Source organism: Brassica napus, chromosome C3, assembly GCF_020379485.1.
Source record: "Brassica napus cultivar Da-Ae chromosome C3, Da-Ae, whole genome shotgun sequence".
NCBI lineage: Eukaryota > Viridiplantae > Streptophyta > Magnoliopsida > Brassicales > Brassicaceae > Brassica > Brassica napus.
In genome coordinates, this window is record NC_063446.1 from 29,304,855 (window position 1) to 29,314,062 (window position 9,208).

The following is a 9,208-nucleotide window of genomic DNA, read 5'->3' on the forward strand; positions in this document are numbered from 1 at the left end:
GGAAGAGGATGAAAGCTTTATAAGTTTGTACAAAACAATCCAATTTGTAAGGGAAAAGTAAGTTTGTACAAGACAATCCATTTTTTCTGTATTTTATCACTTCCAAAAATCAACGTGCATATACGTCTACCAATTTATGATTGTAAGTTTTTTTTTTGTAAAACAATGTGAATTAGATCGTAAGAATTTAATATTGAAACCCTATGAATGTTGACTTTTTAATTACTATTTTCTCGCATCTTAATACTCACATAGTTAAAGTCAAGGAAATGGATGTCGGGTTAAAAGTAAATATTATTGTGTTGTTTACTTTTATAAACTAGGGAAAATGTTACTGACAGAAGATATTATCATCACATCATAGAGTGTCCCCATTTTCTTGTAATGATGATATATCAAAAACTTTATAGAGTACAGCCAACCAAACTTTATATCAACCAAGCCTTGTTATATAACACACATACACGCACACACACATATGCATACAACATATATATATATATTTTTTTAACAGGGATGTTCCGCAGCCCGTAGTCGCTCTTATGAGCTTTCCGCAACCCGTAGTCACCCCTGACCCGGAGCCAGTCGGCGCTAATACTTTTAATTGGTGTAAAGCACTCCGTGGCCACGTAGGGTTTAGGGGCGAATCGAATCCAGGGACGCGCAGCCAAACGGCTTGACGCTTAACTCTACCGGGTACCACTAGCCCACCACTACGTGGTTTACAACATATATATTATCTGTACGTTTTGACACCTGTATATTATATATATATATATATATATATGCATACAACATATATCATTTACCTATACATTTTTGACACATGTACAATGTATAGATATATATAAATGTGCAATTAAATTGACAAAACATGTATAGTTTGTTATGTCTTTTCCCATTTCGACATTGTGTGACATCAAACTTTTAAGAACACTAAGTTCCAATTAGAACACGTTTAATAATTATCAAACCCATCATCCAAACCAAAAGTAAAACCATCCGTCATTTTCAAGGTTTATTCTATGAATTAGTAGATGTTTTCACAGAATTATCTGCTTTTAGTTTTGTTATGTAACATATTAGTTTATTAGAATATTTTAGTTTATTAAAAACACATTAAACTGTACTTTACCCTAGTATGTACAAAAAAAAACTTATAGGAGTAGGTAACATCACAAACTAATCTGGATATGTATAGTAGTTGTGTCAAGATTCTAGCGTCTTTTTTTTTTATTGAGCAAGGTCTCTAGCTGTATATACGGTTCATTATGTTAAAGATATTATCCATTCGATCTAATTTAAACTTTACATAAACCATATTAAGATATGACTTCATACATGATACATAAACAAGATGTACGTTTGTATACATCATAAACCAAATTTAGAGGTGGAGCATGGAGCAAAAATAAAGTAAGCAGTTTGGATATTATTTGAGTGTGGTTGAAGCATTATAAAGGTTAAAAATTAATAAAATAAAAGGGTATCATCATGACGTTGCATCGCCAGGAGGAAATGAACATTAAGTATAAACCTGTCAATTTAAGATTAAAATGCAGAGTCAGTCTACGATCGGGATTACACTCAAATAAATAAAATAAGCATCATATAATTTATTTGTTTGAGAATACATATATATTTTTTTGGTCAACAGAGAATATATATATATATATATATATATATCATATACACTATTCTACATATAATATAACATGCAAGATATGAGAAAGGCTACTAAGGTGATCATGTAATCAACTGGACAAAGCTATTTTATTACTAGATCACTGATATGAACTCTAAGTTCTTTGAATATTTGAAGTTTTAGTATTTTAGTTACTTTTATTCTATAACATTTCCCACCATGAAGTGGCATCGATATAAGTTGTCAAATCTCAACTTATGCGTGAAAGTAGGAAGATAGGCTCTAACTCTATCTTCTCGCTATCCCTAAAGCTGTACATCAACTTCTTATTCACCCATTAAGTTTGTCGCGATAATGTGTTATATTCTCATTAAAATTCAAATATCTGAGGTAAAAGTAAAATCGTTTATCTTTTTCCTGTAAACTATTATTACATAACCAACTTAAATAATCGTGATCTTATTTAAGAGGTGGTTGTAATCGAATATTTGTTTTGTCATCCAATATTTTCAACCGATTTAATCAACCAAACAATTTTTTTTACCCAAATAGTAAGTTCAAACTAACTCTGCAGGAACCACTTTGTTATAGCTAGTTCGTTTAAGATAATTGGATAGTTTTCTATTCAATTTTACATTTTTTAAAAAACTTGAACAAATTTTTGACATGTATTATTATGTTGTCTCTTTGGAGTTGTGTGAGCACTAGTTTAAACAAAATTTAGCTACGATTTCTTATGATCTTATAGAAATTTTATTTTATTTTGTCGTCCCAAACAATAAAAATCAAGAATTAGTCTATACAAACAAAAACAAAGTTTTAAGAAAATGGAAGGAAAAAGTCATAATTGAGTTTTCCCATGAAGAAAAGTAGAGACAAACACACATAATTTTGCAGAATACATTGCCATGAAAGAAAATTTCCCAAGTGAATTATAATCTAAAGGAGCATTGACTCTCTTTGCTATATATAGTAAATTATTCATTATTATCTCAAAAACCAAAAAAAAAAATGGTACAAAAATAAAGTTAGAATTTTGTACTTTCGAGAGTGATAATGAGTGACTGAGATTTGTAACCAACCAAATTGGGAACATAAGGTAGCTAATATAACACATAATGAAAGCACTCACGGAAAAGAAAAATCAATGCCCACTTTTGTAAGAAAAAAGGATTTCAAAGACTAACCGAAGATTGAAACTTTAATTTTGAGTCTCACTATCAACAACTTAAACTGATTCCAAAAATAAAACTAAAATTGTGATATGATATATATTGCTGTCTTCCTCATGGGATGTATGAGAGAGAAAATTTGAAAGCAACCTTATAAGAAGCCAGCGAGTCCTTCCATTATAATCATGTGGTCCTCCTGATAATAGCAGGCCTAGAGCGAGAGAGCAAGAGAGAAAGAAGAGAGAGCAAGGGATGCTGGATAATTACGTATGAGAAGGCGGCATGTATAAATGGAAAGAGTGAACAACAGTGGATGACCAAAACGAGATTTTATTTACAATGAGAGTGTTTCATCTTTGCACGTAACTCTCAAGTCTGTGATGTTCCAGCAGTGTATATGTATACGTGCATATATCATACAGAGGTTCACGGACTTCTCGCTCTCAAAACCCACTTGCTGGGTTCTTTGACGTCATTTTTGACTTGTATGCGTTTCTTTAGCCACATCTATCTTGTTTTAGTTATTTTCGTTTATCAGTTTACCATCGAGGATTTTTCAGTTTGTAACAAAATTAAAGCTCTTAGGTTTTTAATTTTAATATAAGCATTTGGTGTTAAAAAAGCTGTTGTTTTAGTTGTCAACCTCGAGCTTGATTACAATCTTTTTTTCTGTTGTTATCAATCCTGTAATTTGTTTAATATATAGATCAATGATTATATTTTTCTTTATGAGGGTTCGAATGCTTCTAGAGCTTTCCTTCCCCGTGACTAATTCCCTAAGATTTGTAGCACTATCGTGTCATAACCGTTCTAAAATAAATAGTTCTTTTTTTTTTTTGGTCGAATTCTAAAATAAATAGTTCGTGTATAATTTATCTATGTGACATAGATAATACTAAAAGAAAGTTAACACCTCACCAATTCACTATATAACTCAACTTTAAATGGTAGATTGACACATTAACTCTTAATATTCTCTTTTTCTGTATATAAAATATATAGATACTAAATGTTTCATATTTAAAAGCTTACAAGATAAGCACGGGAGAGAAAGAGAATGTATAGGGGAATAGGTAAGCTAGATTTTCTCTCTCTTGGCGATAGAAAAGGGGATTAGGTTTTCGACCGTTGCTCCGCCGTCGGAGGGCTCTGCTCGCCGGCGTTTCTCTCTGCCACCTCTCTTCTCTTCTGTTCTACTCCTCCTCATGTCGCGATGCTCCTCTCAAAAAAGAAGTATCGTCCACTTTTTGCTATTTCGTTTAAAGCCCGTCGTCTGATTCGATCTGTCAGAAAATCCTCGATGGTAAAGAAGAAGAACTTGTCTGTCTCTCTCGTCGATCTCCCTGAAATCGAAGTGGCTACATCTGGGTCTTCGGCCCTGGGGATAAATCTTTCTTCTTTGGCTATCCTTCCTTCCGGATCTGCTTCTGTTGCGTCTGGTTTCCTGCCTTCTGTTCAATCTGATCTGCCTTCTGGTTCTGCGTCTCCTGCTGGTCCGGTTCTGCAGTCTGTGGTGGCTTCTCCGCCAGTCTTTCAGTCTGTCTCTCCTCCAATTTTGGAGGTCCGCACTTCTATCGGTGCTTCTGGATCTGCTAAGCTCGGATCTAATTTTACGGAGGCTACGGCTACTCTAATGAAGAATTACGCCGATTTGCTCAAAAACTCTGCTCAGCTTCAGGAATTGGGAACTCCGGTGGAACATGTTTCAGGGGCCCCATTTGTCATAATTCCATATGAGAATATCGAAGCTGCAAAGTTGGAATTCAAAGATTTTATATATGCTCGATTTCATGGAGAATACCCGTCAATGGGGAAAATCATTGGTGTCGTTAATGCGGTTTGGGCACGAACTGGACCAAGAATCTATGTCCATAATATTGGACAGGGTATGTATCTTCTTAGAGTTATAAATAAAAAAACTCGAGAGGTGCTTCTGTCTCGTACTTGCTGGAACATTGGAGGTCTCCCAATGTTTGTTGCGCCATGGTCACCAGACTACTCTCCGGATGAACCCCCTCTCACTACTGCTATTGTACCGGTGGAAATACGAAATGTTCCTTACCTGCTCTTCAACAGGGAGAGCCTGAGCCGTATCGCAACAGCGGTTGGCAAACCAGACTCACTTGCTCCGGAAACAGAGCGCAAGGAAAACTTTGAGGTAGCGAAACTGTATGTGCGAGTTGACCTTACAATGCCACTGCCAAGCAGGATAATTTCAGGATTTTCTAATGGTAGGGAGGTTGAGATCGACGTTTCTTATCCATGGCTGCCAGTCAAATGTGATGTATGCAAAAAGTTTGGCCATAGCTCAGTCAAGTGTGCAGTTGGAGAGATTAAAGCAGCACCGGCGAAAACTGGTGCTAGGAAAACTCCTCCACACACTTCAAGAAGACGATCAAAATCCAGGCCAGGTCGTTCTATTGAGAAGAAATTGAAGGATGGAGTTCTCTGTTATGTTCCAGTGACCCAAGATCCACTAGCGGCCACAGATACTGAGACTAAAGCACATCCTGAGGGTCCTGTCTGTTTGGTTCCATCCATAACACCGACACTGCAACCGCCAGACGTTGATCTAGAAGAAGGCAAAATACGCCAGGTCGATAAAAAGAACACCACATCTCAGCCTCCATTACTGACTGAAGTAGGGGCTCCCGCTGTGGGAGAACAGAAACATGATAATAATGAAGCTCGGTCGGCAGCTTTTGAAGAGGACACTAACGATTCAAACTCTCCTGCTCCATCAGATACTACAACTACTGCAGTTGATGATCCGACAGAGATGGCTGTAGGCTTCCAGGGGGGGGGGTGCCTTGGTGTCCACTGCTGCTAATGGAAAGGACAGAAGGATTATTCTTAAAGATTCTGAGAAGGACCCCGGGAAACTGGTTTCCGGGTCTGCTGAGGATACTACTCTATCTACACAGACAGATTCCAGTTCTGCTGAGGTTGCTATCGATACTAATGGTGCTGGGAATTCTGAAGAAGACAACATCTATCATCCTGTTGAAGATCAGGAGCGAGACAACCTTTTTTCTTGGTTAAAAACAGGAAAAGTGGCCGTAAGGCTGCAAAACGCCATTAAAATATTAGATATGTTTTTTGCGTGGAATGTACGTGGACTGAACAGTGAAAGACGCCACACTATGACCAAGGATTGGATTAATATCCATAGGCCTCTTTTTGGAGCTTTTTTGGAAACACATATTTTGGAGAGTAATAAAGAGAGAGTATTAGGAGCTATTCCAAGGGGATGGAAGTTTTTTGGGAACTATGATAGTGAGGCTTCGGGACGTATTGTTGTCGTTTGGGACCTGAGGGTTATTCTGGTTATCTATGAAGCAACAGCTCAATCAGTTACTTGCGGAGTTTCTGTTCTATCGGAAAACATCTCCCTGACGGTTACCTTTGTCTACGGGTCAAATTTGGTGGAAGATAGGAGAAACTTGTGGAGCAATCTTGTTGATTTACAAACGTCTTCACCAGTTTCTTCTTACCCATGGTCGGTCCTTGGCGACTTCAATCAGATGTTGCGTACTTCTCACTACTCCAACCACCTTACTTCTCGGGTAGATGTGTCGGGAATGGAAGAGGCTAACGACTGCTTACAGGATGCTTAGTTGTTTGAGGCGCAAGCCAAAGGTTTACCTTACACTTGGAGAAATCGTCAAGATGACAACCCTATCTCCACTAGGATTGATCATGCTCTCATTAACCAGGCTTGGTCACTAGCTTTTCCGGACTCCTACGCGGATTTCTTGGACCCATCTCAATCTGATCATGCTCCCTGCCCCTTTCTGATGCCTTCTTTTAGACGTCAGATTATTAAACCCTTCAAGTTTTTTCCACCACGTCATTGATCATCCAGAATATGCACAGATCAGTTTAAGTTGGTACGTTCTCTTAAGGTATTGAAGAGGCCACTGCGACAGCTTAATAAAAGACACTTCAGTGGCATATCTCATAGGGTAAAGGAGCAGAGAGAGAAGGTGGATACATTACAGAGATCTCTCCTCACAGTACCTGATGTTCCAACAGCTCGGGAGGAGCATATTGAGAGAGACAAGCTGAATGTTCTTCTTAAGGCAGAGGAGAAATTTTACAGACAAAAGTCAAGAGTTAGATGGACGGCTGTGGGTGATCGCAATACCCCCTTTTATCACCAGACGGTCGCGAGTCATGCGTCAAGAAACCATATCCACTTCCTTAAGGATGCTGATGATAGATTGTATCACTCGATGGAGGATATCAAAACCCACGCTGTGGATTATTTCCAAGGTATACTGGGTACTACAGACCTTCCCGCTTCACCAGTCTCCCCTGAGGAACTGAGATCCTTGCTTCCGTTTCGGTGCTCTGACTTACAGCAGAATTACTTGAAGCGAGAAGTCACACCGGCTGAGATCAAAGCTACACTATTCGCCATGCCATTGAATAAGAGCCCGGGTCCAGATGGCTACTCGGTTGAGTTTCTTCGAGCCTCTTGGGGCATTGTAGGGGAGGATATTACATGTGATGTTAAGGAGTTTTCCGCAATGGTAAATTGCTTAGGGATATGAACACAACAGCCATTGCGCTAATTGCGAAGAAGCCGTAAGAATGCTGCCTTACTGATTATAGGCCTATCAGTTGTTGCAACATTGTGTACAAGCTCATATCCAAGATCATTGCGAACCGCCTCAAACCTATCTTGACTGAGTACATGAGCCCTAACCAAGCAGCCTTCTTAAAGGGTCGCAGTCTTGGAGAAAACGTGCTGCTGGCAACTGAGCTTATCAAAGACTACAATAAGTCTACATGCCTTAAGAGCGCCATGCTAAAAATTGATATACGAAAAGCTTTTGACACTGTGTGTTGGGACTTTGTGATCAAGGTGCTAAAATGGGCCTCAGACAAGGTGACTCTATCTCGCCTTATATATTCATTATGCTTATGGAGGTGCTATCTAGATTATTAGACAGAACCGAAACTGATGGAAGATATAGACTGCATTCGCTCTGCTCTTCTCCTAAGCTCACCCATCTGTTGTTTACCGACGATTTGTTAGTTTTTACTGATGGAGCCTGTGCATCTACAGCAGGGATCAAAGCTGTTATGAACCAATTCAAGGAATGGTCGGGTCTGAATACTAATCAGTCTAAAACAGAGATTTTCTATGGAGGCTACACTGATATCCAAGCCACGGTCCTAAGTGATCTCTCAGGGTTTCGGCGAGGGGGCGAGGGGAGTTTCCCACAAGATATCTTGGGCTGCCTCTTAGTCCAAAAAAAATTTCTACGGCCACGCTTCAGCCATTCCTAGATCGCATAACATCAAAACTCCAGTCTTGGACAGTTAAGTTCTTATCATTTGCTGGTAAAGTCACTGTGATATACTCTGTGATCTATGCCATGGTTAATTTTTGGAGTTCGGTCTTCGTGCTACCGAAATGGTTCTACGCCAAAGTGGACTCTCTTTGCTCTGGCTTTCTTTGGAAGAATAACACTACTTCAGCTGCTGGGGCAAGGGTCTCCTGGATTAATATATGTAAGCCCAAATCTGAGGGTGGTCTTGGTCTAAGGAAGTTTGAAGACTTTGAGATGGTCTTCAGATTGAAGAGGTTATGGCTGTTCTTCTACGTTTCTGGCTCCTTGTGGGTTCTGTGGCTGATAAATAATAGGTTTAGGGGAAGAAGTTTTTGGCTTACAAATGACTCGACTAGATTTTCAAGAACTGTCAGGAGCATGCTCCAGCTGAAGCAAGAACTTCAGCTATTTCTTCGATGCAATGTTGGGGATGGTAGCAGGGCCTTGTTCTGGTTTGATTACTGGACTGAGTTAGGACCACTACACATGCTCTTTGGTTCGTCGGGGCCCCGATCACTAAGGATCCCTCTCACTGCTACTGTTTCACAAGCGGTAAGCAATGGTCACTGGAACCTTCCCCCGGTGCGCTCAGAGATAGCTGAAACACTCCAGATAATCTTATCTACAATGCCGGTTCCCTCTGCAGCAAACAGTGGCGATGTTTATTTGTGGAGGAATCAGTCTGGTGGCTTCGGTCCATCATTCTCCTCTCGGGTCACATGGAAGAGGATTAGAGATCACAGTCCATCAGTTGACTGGTACAAGGTGGTTTGGTTTAAAGAGGAAATTCCTCGTTGCTCATTTATCTCTTGGACTGCTTTCCTTGGAAGGCTTCCAACTAGAGACCGATTGATTTCATGGGGATTATCTGTACAACCAGGTTGTGTTCTATGCTCTGTAGCTGATGAGTCAATTAGCCATCTTTTCTTTCATTGTTCCTTTGCAGCTGCTACTTGGAATCGTTTCTGTGGCAGGTACATGGCGTCTCCTCCGGTTTCGTTAGCAGCGGTCGTTCAGCTCTGTCAGCGGATACAAGGCCCCCAGGCTCC